Below are 11,786 nucleotides of genomic sequence, written 5' to 3' on the forward strand. Positions count from 1 at the left end.
TGTGCATGCCAAGTTGCTCAGTCATGTCTGACTCTCTGCGACCCCATGGACTATAGTCCACCAGGCTCCTCTGTCCATGGAATTCTCCAAGCAAGAATACTGGAGTGGGTTGCCAAGTCCTCCTCAGGGTTACATTCAGTTCAATTCAGTTCAGTTCAGTCGCTCAGTTGTGTCTGATTCTTTGCATTAGCAAATGTAACAAACCCAGACCCTTGCCTCAAGGAACTTACATTCTGATGATGGGCTGAAGAGAGGGCACTGTAGACAGGAAACATCATAAAAAAATAAATCGTGAAGTTGGTTAGGAGGTTAGTGCTATGGGTTTGTCATATATGACCTTTATTATGTTGATGTATGTTCCCTCTATACCCACTTTCTGGAGAGTTTTTACCATAAATAGGTGTTGAATTTTGTCAAAAGTTTTTTCTGCATCTATGAAGATGATCATATGGTTTTTGTTCTTCAATTTGTTGATATGGTGTATCATACTGATTGATTTGCAGATATTGAAAGATCCTTGCATCCCTAGGATTTATGGGCTTCCCTGGTGGCTCAGATGATAAAGAATCTGCCTGCAAGGCAGGAGACCCGGGTTTGATCCTTGGGTCAGGAAGATCCTCTGGAGAAGGGAATGGCTACCCACTCCTGTATTCTTGTCTGGAGAATTCATGGATGAAGGAGCCTGGTGGGCTGCAGTCCATGGGGTTGCAAAGAGTCGGACACGACTGAGGGACTAACATTTAACCCCACCTGATCATGGGGAAACCAAGTGAGGCAGGGTAAAGGGTGGGGTGTGCAGGGGTGGGTCTGGACAGGTTGCTCCAAGTGGACTTCTTAAAGAGGTGAAGCCTGAGCCAAGACTTGAAGGGGGAGGGAGTGAGCCCCCTGATCTCTGAGGAAGAGCTCCAGGCAGAGGGAGCTAAGGGAGTCTGGAAGTTTCCAGGAAGAACAGAGTCTGGGAGGAAGGTGAGCACTGCTGAGACGCTCCTGCTACATAGGGCACAAAAAGGCCAGGCACAAGCTCTGTCTCTCGACTTGCTGAAGGACAGGTGATCCACCAGCTGACACCCCCTTTACAGGGAGGCTGGGAGCGAGGCTGAGTCCCCAGTCTGGCAGGACTTGTTGGGGAAACAGACTCTCTGTCATCATGGGCCAAGTCAGTCTAGGCTGCCTGATGACCATGCTGTCAGAGTCCCTGCTCTGTCCTTCCCAAACCAAGGACTTGTTTGCCCTGCTCACCCTCTGAACAGACCCCTAACGTGTCCTTCTGATGGAGTTGGGGAAGGTTTGCTGCAGGTCTCAATCTTGGACACATCTGCTCCCAAACCCTCCATATAGGCATCTAAGGAACTCAGAGGGTAAAAAGTCTGCTAGCAATGTAGGAGACCAGGGCTCGATCCCTGGGTTGGGAAGATCCCCTGGCGAAGGGAATGGCAACGCACTCCAGTATTCTTGCCTGAAAAATTCTGTGGACAGAGGAGCCTGGCAGGCTGGTGTCTGTGGGGTCACAAAGAGTCAGACACAACTGAGCGACTAACACTTTCACTCTTCACTTTCAAGGAACCCACAGTATAGATCCAGTGGTCCCTCTTGTCCCTTTCTGCTCCTAAGGGCACCCAGCCTGACTCCTTGACAACCACTGTGGCATCACCTCCCTCTTCACTGGTTAACAGGCCTGTTTCACTCCAGAGGCTCCCTCACACCACCCTTCCAGCACCCAGCTCATCCTCTGTGCCCTGCCTTGGCTGGTATTAGCAAGCCCCGTTTAGGAACATTCCATATTATACAGGTATTCGGTATTCCAAATAAAATCTCAGCAACCCCCGTGAACCGTCTTAACTGCCGAAATGCCCACAGGACTTGAGATTAGCTCCACAGCACATGTGAAATGAGGGGATTTTGTTTAGTGTTTAGGATTTATACATGTATATTGTGTGTGGGGAGGAGTCCCAAATATGTATTTAAATCAAGTAACTTAATCCACGGGGTTCAAGGCTAAAACCACCCTAGGAAAATGGTATTTACATGTATTAACCTCTTGCCAACCACAAGGGAGAACGTGTGGGAGACAGCGGAGCGACCTGGAATTGGAGGAGCCCAGAGAAATCGCCAGGTGGTGTTTGCTTTCTGTCCTCACCTGTTCGGTACCTATCTCACTGCCCCATCCCCGCCCCCTCCAACACACACACCTGGCTGGACACAGATTCACCAGGGTAGGGGGCCACCGGCGTCTACCCTGAATTTCCCAGGGCCTAGTGTTTCTTGTTGAACGAACAAAGGAATGAATGAATGTGTGCGCTGTGAGGATGACGCTCTAAACAAAAACATGAGTTTAATGATGCAGCCCACTTACTACTCCGTTCAACAGACACTGAGGAGTTGGACAGGGTATGAAGACCAAGCCTGGAGGAGGTTGTGTGCTGGCTGGGGCTGAGAGAACCGTGGAGGGGGCTTGAGGACGCCTCGTGTCCATTGACCATCGAGGGACCTCTCTGGGGCGACAGAGAGGAATCAGCTGATGGGTGATGGATATCCGCTCCGGTGGAGGGCATGGGGCAGGCCAAGGAAAGAGCTCGGGGTGATTGAGACAGTCTGTGGGGTGAGCCCCATGGCAGGAGCCAGCTCTTGGGGCCCCAAGAGCCTTGAGGCAGTTTGCATTTTATTCCAAGCACACGTGGGAGGTGGCAGTGACAATTTGGGAAAGCAGCCATCATCCTGGAGCAAAGACAGCTACTCTTCCTCAGCCAGGTGACCCACACCCTTGTGAGCTCACACCTTTCCACCTGCCCAGACTGCAGCCCACGCCTCCTCCTCATCACACACACACACACACACACACTCACGCGTGTACGCACACATGTGCACACACACACCAACAGTCAAGAGAGCCCCAGCGAGAGGGCAGATCAATGCGGGGCCCACTGATCAGTGCTTTGGCTGACCTTGACCGTGGTGCCCTAGGCCAGGTGGAGAGGCCGGTTTCTTTTCTCAGCAGCTCCCAGTGGAGGAGCCAGAGACCAGGCCCTACCTGCAAAGATGCCCGAGGGCTCCTCGGAGCCCAGTGCTCCCGCTCCTCTGCGGCAGGGCCCCCAGGGAAAGGCGGCCATGCGCTGTCCCTAATTACCTCCAGCAGCAGCAGCCGCAGTGGTAGCACTTCTGGGGCTTTGCAGCGTCTGAATTAAATTACTCCCTCTTGAGAAACGGTGAAACAGAGGCAGTGACTTGCCCGAAGACAAAGTTGATCAAGGGCAGGGCCTAGATCTCAACACTTCCTGGTCTGCTCAGATTGTCCCCCTTCTCCAGTCACCCGGCCACCTCCCTGCCATGTCAGGAGTTTCTGTTCAGCAGATTCTCATTCATTCAAAGCCTCCTTAAATCAGAATTCTGGAGAGGAGCAAAGTCTCCTTGGCACCAAATGTGGAAAGAAGCAGGACTTGCAGAATAAAGCATCTGCATTAGCAAGACCAGTGGGGAAAGGGTTAACCTGGGAAGAAAGGCAGCTCAAAAACTTGAGTTCATGCAAGCTCCACACTGTAAGTCCACTCAGCAAGCATCTTCAGTAGAGCCTCTTCCATCCCAGTTCACACCTTGGAGAAGGGGGAAGCGTCAGCCTGGCTGGAGGAAGGTTTGCCTTTGCTCCCCTCTGTGTGACCTGGGGCGGGTACACCCCCTCTCTGAACCTCACTTTCCCATCAAAAGTGTAACTAATAATGCCTTCCCCGCAGAGCTGCTGTTAGAGTTGATGTGTATAAAACAGTATGAGGCTTGGTGTTTAGTAGGTGCTCCGTAAATCGTAGCCATCTTACAAGAGTTAAAAAAGTATCTCTTGGGACTTCCCTGATGGTCCAGGGGCTAAGACTCTGCTCTCTCAATGCAGAGGGCCTCGGTTCGATCCCTGGTCAGGGAACTAGATCTCACATGCCGCACCTAAGGGTTCACATGCTGCAACTAAAGATCCCGCGTCCCACAACTAAAAAGAAAAGAGATCTCGTGTACTGCAACTAAGACCTGGCACGGCCAAATAAGTAAATAAATAAAGTACCTCTTGAATCAGATGAGTGAATTAGACATGAATCTGAGCAAACTCCAGGAGACAGCGAAGGACAGGGGAGCCTGGCATGCCACAGTCCATGGGGTTGCAGAGAATTGGACACAACTTAGCAACTGAACAGCAACAACTTGACCCAAAATGCCTGCATCTCATCTTCTCACTAATGCGCATGGGTCTTCCCAGAAATGGATGAGAGCTCCACGCATGGTGCCTGCACCAGGCTCAGGGTGAGGTCCCCCGAACTTGGCTTATCAACTTGGGTATCAATCCAGCACCTGCTTCCTGCCAGGTTCTCTGAAGGCTGGGCACATGGCAGTGGCCGAGACAGATAAGACCCCTGCCGCCATCCTCCACCGGCAGCTCACCCCCATCATCTGGCTACTGAGCGTGCCTGACAAGGGGGCAAGGAGGAGTGGAAGGGGAGGAGGGTTGCCAGGTTAAATACAAGACGCCGAGTTACATTTGAATTTGAGATAAACAACATATTTTCAAAGTATATCCCATTCAATATTCAGGATATACTTGTACTTGAAAGTTGTTGCTTATCTGAGATTTGTGCTGTACTTTCCCTTTTGTTGCTAAATCTGGCAGCCCTATAAAGCAGGTCTTTCTGTGTTTAGCAGTTACCCAGCCCCTTCAACAGAAGTCTCTCTCCCAAATGAACAGACCTATGGGCCTGGGGATAAACAGAGGGATGAGAGAAGTATTACTACAAGGGGTGGTCCCAGAGGTTCCTGACAAGGTGACTTTTGAGCTCTGACCTGAAGCTTGGAAAGCAAGAGAAGCGATGTTACATTTATGAGGAGAAGGAGGGGCAGGAGATCTAGGGAAGGCGAGGCAGAGTCACAGGCTTTGGAGGAGAGAGCACGGGCTTGGGGTGGCGGGGGATGGCAGGCTTCATGGAGGAGGCAGAACTGAGCCAGGCCTTGAAGCCTGAGGATGGGGTCCCCTATCAGACCCAGTTTGATAGGGGGAGGGTCTCCCCTTCCTGGTAATCCAGGCGACAGACCCCTGAGGCATGGTGTCCCACGCCATGCAGCACCGCTCCCAAGGAAATATGACGTGTGGGATAACGCACACAATACAATGTTGGGTGAGGAGTTCAAGTTACAAGACGGATGGCAGTTATGGTGTTTCAGGTGTTGAACTAGACCATCTGACCAGCACATCATGAGTGAAGTGAAGTGGCTCAGTCGTGTCTGACTCTTCGCGACCCCATGGACTGTAGCCTAGCAGGCGTCTCCGTCTGTGGGATTTTCCAGGCAAGAGTACTGGAGTGGGGTGCCATTTTCTGCTCCAGGGATCTTCCCGACCCAGGGGTCGAACCTGGGTCTCCCGCATTGTAGGCAGCCGCTTTTACAGTCTGAGCCACCAGGGAAGCCCACATCATAGGCCGATCAAGAAATGTGGAATCAATGAAATCATTTTCCCATTTGCAAACAAACTCAGGGGAAGTAGAGGTATCTCTAAGGAGTCTTTCAGTTTTGAGAATATTTTACTGAATGGATGGATGGATGGATGGATCCAATAGATGGAAGTTTAATAGGACTCCATCCAGAAGCCACTGGTCCCAGACTTAGAAAGTGATGAAACAACAAGCAAAGACAGAACCTGCCTCCTAGTCCCTGACAGGGGCCATGGCTATTGAACTTGAGATAATTAATGCGTTTGCGAATTCCTGCTCCCTTCTCAGCCTGCCGGGTCTGCAAAGCCTCCTGCCAAGCACAGCAGGACAGATCAGCTCCACAGCCTCCAACACCCCTGCCCCATGTTCTCAGCCCACTGGGCCCGGATGGATGTAAAATCCTGGCTCACCCCCGGAGGGTGTGAGGCCAAGGCAGGGAGCTCTGCGGGGAGGCTGTCTGGCAGACTGGAGGGCTCACTCACCACCGCCCTCCTGTGTGTCCTCAGGCAAGTGACTTCACAGCTCTGAGCCTCAGCGTCCTCTGTAAGGCAGGGACGGATAACTGCGATGCCGCCCTTCCCTGATTCACAAAGGTTCCACGCCCTTTCCAAGCCAGGCACCACCCCAGGGGTGGAGTTACAGGAAGAAGGTGTTGGGACGCCCAGCTCAGGTTCTTACACGGAAGCACCAGACAATGAACGGAGGCTCAGCCCCACCGGATGACCCCTTGGGGAGGTCTGGGAGGCACCCCACCCCTACAGGATGATCTTGGAGAAGGGGACAAGACAGACCCCTCCCTTATAGGCTGCAGGCAAGGGGGTTCCTGACATTCCACTCCTGCTGCATGAAAGGATCTCCTACCCTAAGATCCCACCATCCTGCTTAAAAGCCTGTGTGTGCTCAGTCGTGTCCAACTCCTTGCGACCCCATGGACTGTAGCCTGCCAGGCTCCTCCCTCCGTGGGATTTCCCAGGCAAGAATACTGGAGTGGATTGTCATTTCCTTCTCCAGGGGATCTTCCTGACCCAGGGATCGAACCTACATATTGCCAGGCAGCTTCTTTACCACTTGAGCCACCTGGGAAGGTGGTGCTTAAAAGGCCGCTCTTGATCCTTCCAGGTTTTTTGTTTTTGTTTTTTTTTTTCTGAGTAGGGGGGCTGGCAATGACTTTTAAAATTGAGTATAGTAGATGCACAATATAATGTAAGTTACAGGTGTACAGTATAGTGATTCACAGTTTTTAAAGGTTATGCTTCATTTATAGTTATTTTATATTATAAAATACTGCAATTCCTCTAGCTTTTTAAGCACTTTGGTATTAATGATAACACATGGGTAAAGTTTATTGAGCAATTGTCACGAGTCCACTCCTCCGTGCTTTGAGGGGTTAATGTGCTCGGACCACACAGTGGGATGGGGCGGGGGGAGGGCAGGAGCCCTGCCAGGGTGACATGATGCAGGCAGCAGCAGGCAGAGCTGATGCAGTCAGCCAGCCTGGATGCACCGCGTGTTGACACCTCCTGGGACCTCTCCTAAGGGGAGGAGGGAGACCAGGGCAGGGAGGAGCCCTTCCATGCATCCCTCTCCCATCAGGCCCCAAAGCCCCTCTGGCCATCAGGCCTCACCCTTTCCCTGCAGTGAAGGAGACGCTGAGGCTCCCAACTCCCACCCCACTTCTCCCCTACACTGGTCTCCTCCTTAGTGCACGCTACCCAGCAAAGCCCCTCCAGAGCCCCTCCTGGGACTGATAGATGATACACAGGGACAGGATGAGGGTTGGGAGAAGACCCAAACTTCTGTTCTATGGCTAGGAGACAGACCTGGGTGCCCAGCACCCCTCTGGGCCCACCCAGGTGTGCTAGGCCAGTGGCCACCAAAGTCCAGCATAGTGACCCCTCCCTCTCTACACATTGTCACCCCCACCCAAAGTGTCTTGTTTGATGCCATTGTATGCCCCCAGGTGTTGCAGTAGTGGGCAGGTTGGGGGGGGTGCCTGGTGAGAGGAGACCCCTGCAGAATGGAGTGGTGGGATGGACAGCGGATCCCGGGAAGGCGGGGTCCCTGGGTTCCAGGCTTCTCCTTCCGAGGCCCATACACACTGCCCAGACTCCTGGGCCCCACTCTGTCCCCTGAGCCCCTCCCGCCCCAACACCCTCCCATTTCCCCACCCCTCTCCCCTTCCAAATGACGAGGACTGGGTGACCAGGAATGACCCCACCACCACGAGACCTCTCACCCCGAGGTGAAGTCAGGCCCACTCCCTAACTCCCTGGCTGTGTGAACTTGGGCACATCACTGGCCTTCTCCGATCAGCTTTCTCACCTTAAAATAGGGGTCACGTCAGCCCCAACCTTGCCGGGCTGCTGGAGGAGGGAGGGTCCCCACAGCTGCACTCAGCACAGACACAGCACCCAGGGCCCGAACCCCTCCTGCCAAACGCAGGATCACCTTTGGGACAACCACAAAACGAGCATGAACCGAGTCTGCTGATGAGAATGAAAGAGCAAAACCTATCCACAGCTCCTGGTCTTGGCCCAATCCTTCAGGTACCACCTTTAGTAGGTCTTAGTCACTCTGAATCACTGTATTATTTGATATTTTTCTTTAAATGAATCAACTATTCTTACCTGTAAATGTGTCTATCTGGGAACTTTATATGAATACTGAAAGTGGAAACTAAGACCCCTCCACGCCATAAACAGAATCTAAAAGTAAAGGTAAATTACAACGAAAATAAACAGTTGTCAACAGGTTCCATCCGGCTGTCACTGCCTGCCCCGGTGTTCTGTTAGAAAGGGTTAGAGAGTATAAGCCGCTCTTCCAGGAAATGAAAGGAGAGAGAAAAAGGGAGTCAGTAGGGCTCTTGAAATCGCCCCTCCTATGTCACTGGGTGCTCACCTACACCAGGGAAGCCCTGAACAGTGGGGGACACCCCCTTCCTGGCCACTGATCCTGGGGACACTCCCTTCCTGCAAGGGAGGGACCAACCTCATCTATTACTGACAGGTACTGTCATTACCTCCCTGCAAGAGACAAGTGAAAGACATTGTGAAAACCACAATCACAGAAAACTAATCAAACTGATCACATGGACCCCAGCCTTGTCTAACTCAATGAAACGATGAGCCATGCAGTGTAGGGCCACCCAAGACAGACGGGTCATGGTGGAGGGTTCTGACAAAACGTGGTCCACTGGAGAAGAAAATGGCAAACCACTTCAATATTCTTGCCTTGAGAACCCCATGAACAGTATGAAAAGGCAAAAAGATACGACACTGAAAGATGAACTCCCCAGGTCGGTAGGTGCCCAATATGCTACCAGAAAAGGGTGGAGAAATTAATCCAGGAAGAATGAAAAGACGGAGTCAAAGAGAAAACAATGCACAGCTGTGGATGTGACTGGTGATGGAAGTAACGTCCGATGCTGTAAAAAACAATATTGCAGAGGAACCTGGAATGTTAGGTCCATGAATCAAGGCAAATTGGAAGTGGTCAAACAGGAGATGGGAAGAGTGAACAGCGACATTTTAGGAATCAGTGAACTAAAATGGACAGGAATGGAGGAATTTAATTTAATTCAGATGACCGTCTATATCTACTACTGTGGGCAAGAATCCCTTAGAAGAAATGGAGTAATCCTCATAGTCAACAAAAGAGTCCGAAATGCAGTACTTGAGTGCAATCTCAAAAATTACAGAATGATCTCTGTTCGTTTCCAAGGCAAACCATTCAAGATCACAGTAATCCAAGTCTATGCTCCAACCAGTAATGCTGAAGAAGCTGAAGTTGAACAGTTATATAAAGACCTAGAACTAACACCAGGCTCCTCTGCCCATGGGATTCTCCAGGCAAGAATACTGGAGTGGGTTGCTGTTTCCTTCTCCAAGAGGAAGGAGGCCACCCCCCAAATCTTCACAAACTACCCTCTTGATTTCTCAGTGAAGTACTTAAGTTGGATGATAATCATTACATACACTAACAATTTCCTTTCAGTTCAGTTCAGTTCAGTCTCTCAGTCGTGTCCGACTCTTTGCGACCCTGTGAATCGCAGCATGCCAGGCCTCCCTGTCCATCACCAACTCCTGGAGTTTACCCAAACCCATGTCCATCGAGTCGGTGATGCCATCCAACCATCTCATCCTCTGTCATCTCCTTCTCCTCCTGCCCCCAATCCTTCCCAGCATTAGGGTCTTTTCCAATGAGTCAACTCTTCGCATCAGGTGGCCAAAGTATTGGATCTTCAGCTTCAACATCAGTCCTTCCAATGAACACCCAGAACTGATCTCCTTTAGGATGGACTGGTTGGATCTTCTTGCAGTCCAAGGGACTCTCAAGAGTCTTCTCCAACACCACAGTTCAAAAGCATCAATTCTTCGGCACTCGGCTTTCTTCACCGTCCAACTCTCACATCCATACATGAACAATTTCCTTTATGAGAATGCAATTCTAAGTCTTAGGAAGGGATATGTGAGTGAAAACGGGCAGGGGTGACAAAGAGGGTAAGAAACTCACCAGAGTGCTAGGACAGTCCCTGAATGGTCCTCCACGTGGGAGGCCAGCCATGATGGAAGGAGCACTTCATCCATGAAAGGACTGGCAGCTATCTGTCCCATTCTGTCTCCCCAAAGCAGAGGAGGCAGAGACAGTCCATGCTGTGCATTGGCTGGCAGTGTCAGGGGCCAGACACGCAGGCTGGTGGCATATGTCTCAGGTGCCAGTCGACCACTCGGCCCAAGTGTGGGCAGGGAGGCCTCTGTCCACATGGGTCTCACTGAGCCATGACCAGCTTCTGAAGCCCATAATGTTCCCTACTCTGACCCCACAACTTGCCCAGTTCCCCTCCAGTCCAGAGAGCAGCCTGGATACTCTCTAAGACCTAGAAACTTCTGTACCCCCTCCCCCCATAAAGTGTGATCAGCCCTGGTGGGGAGAAGACGGGAGTTCCCAGGCTCCATCTGTGGAGCGTGTGCCTTAGATCCAAATGGCAGGATGAATTCAAAGATGAACAGCCCTCTGCAGCCTAGAATGGTACTTCTGCAAGTGAGGGCCTAGCTGAGGCTGTGGGGAGACCCCCTTGCCTACACACAGTCCCCTCACAAGAAACGCTCAGTCCCAGGACCCTCAGCCCCAGGGTCCTCAGATCCGTCTTCTCTGGTCAGGGACCAGGCAAGCAGGAGGATCAATGGTTGACAAGGCCAACCCCCAGGCCTCCTACCCCACCCCTCAGGTCACCCTGAGCAACTGCTACCTTGAGTCCTCCTAGGTCTTAGCCTGAAAGTCACATTTCAGCAAGTGAAACAAGAGCAACCCTCTCAAAAGGACTCCCTAGGACAGAACTCGGGCTTCCCAGGTGGTGCAGTGGTAAAGAACCCGCCTGTCAACGCAGGAGACTCGAGAGACACGGGTTCGATCCCTGGGTCGGAAAGATCTCCTGCAGCAGGAAATGGCAACCCACTCCACAGGAAAATTCCATGGACAGAGGAGCCTAGTGGGCTACAGTCTTTGGGGTCCCAAAGAGTTGGACACTACTGAGCAACTAAGCACAACACAACAACAGGGCAGAACGCCTAAAAAGCAAAGACAACCACCATGAGATACAGATGGCAAGCGGAAAGCATTCTCCTAAAACATCTAAGGGCTCTGGTGCCAACAAGGAGGAGACAGGGGCGGGACTTTCCCAGTAGTCCAGTGATTAAGACTCTGTGCCTCCAATGCAGGGGCACAGGTTCAATCCTCAATCAGGAAACTAACATCCCACATGCCTAGCAGCTTGGCCATAAAAGAAAAAAGGAGATGGGAGAGGGTGATGGCTAGAGCAGGGGATTTAGTGCTACCTGGACCTGGGTTCAAATCTCAGCTGCATCCAAGCCAGCTGTGTGATTCTAGGCACCTGGCTTCCCTTCTTGGGGCTTCGGTTTCCTCCTCTGCAAAACAGTTAAGATGGTAGCACTGACCCAACACAGATATTCTATAGATTTCAGACATTTGTATGGAAAGAGCACAATGCCTGGGATACGTCTGATAGATAACATTGGCATGTTGCTGAGTAGCTTCAGTTGTGTCTGACTCTTTGCGATACCATGGACCATAGCCCACCAGGCTCCTCTGTCCATGGATTTTTCCCAGCAAGAATACTGAAGTGGGTTGCCCTTCCCTTCCCAGATCCCTGGGTTGGATCTTCCCAACCAAGGGATGGAACCCGCATCTCCTGCGTGGCAGGAGGATGTTTTACCGCTGAGCCACTGGGAAAGCCCCAAATTGGCATAGTTGACAGCAATTATTATTACTGAATGTTACGTACAAATATTGGCAGATGTTAAACATATAAGA

The 11,786-nt window shown here is 51.5% G+C and overlaps 1 non-coding gene across 1 annotated transcript; it reads left to right on the forward strand.

The window, feature by feature from the left end:
* The first annotated feature begins 3,834 nt into the window (after positions 1-3,834).
* On the forward strand, positions 3,835-3,907 carry TRNAE-CUC (transfer RNA glutamic acid (anticodon CUC)). Its single transcript has one exon. It is a non-coding gene; the product is annotated as a tRNA-Glu (tRNA).
* The last annotated feature ends 7,879 nt before the right edge of the window (positions 3,908-11,786 follow it).

The sequence above is a fragment of the Giraffa tippelskirchi genome, chromosome 4 (genome assembly GCF_054371585.1).
Source record: "Giraffa tippelskirchi isolate mGirTip1 chromosome 4, T2T-mGirTip1v1.2.pri, whole genome shotgun sequence".
Lineage (NCBI taxonomy): Eukaryota > Metazoa > Chordata > Mammalia > Artiodactyla > Giraffidae > Giraffa > Giraffa tippelskirchi.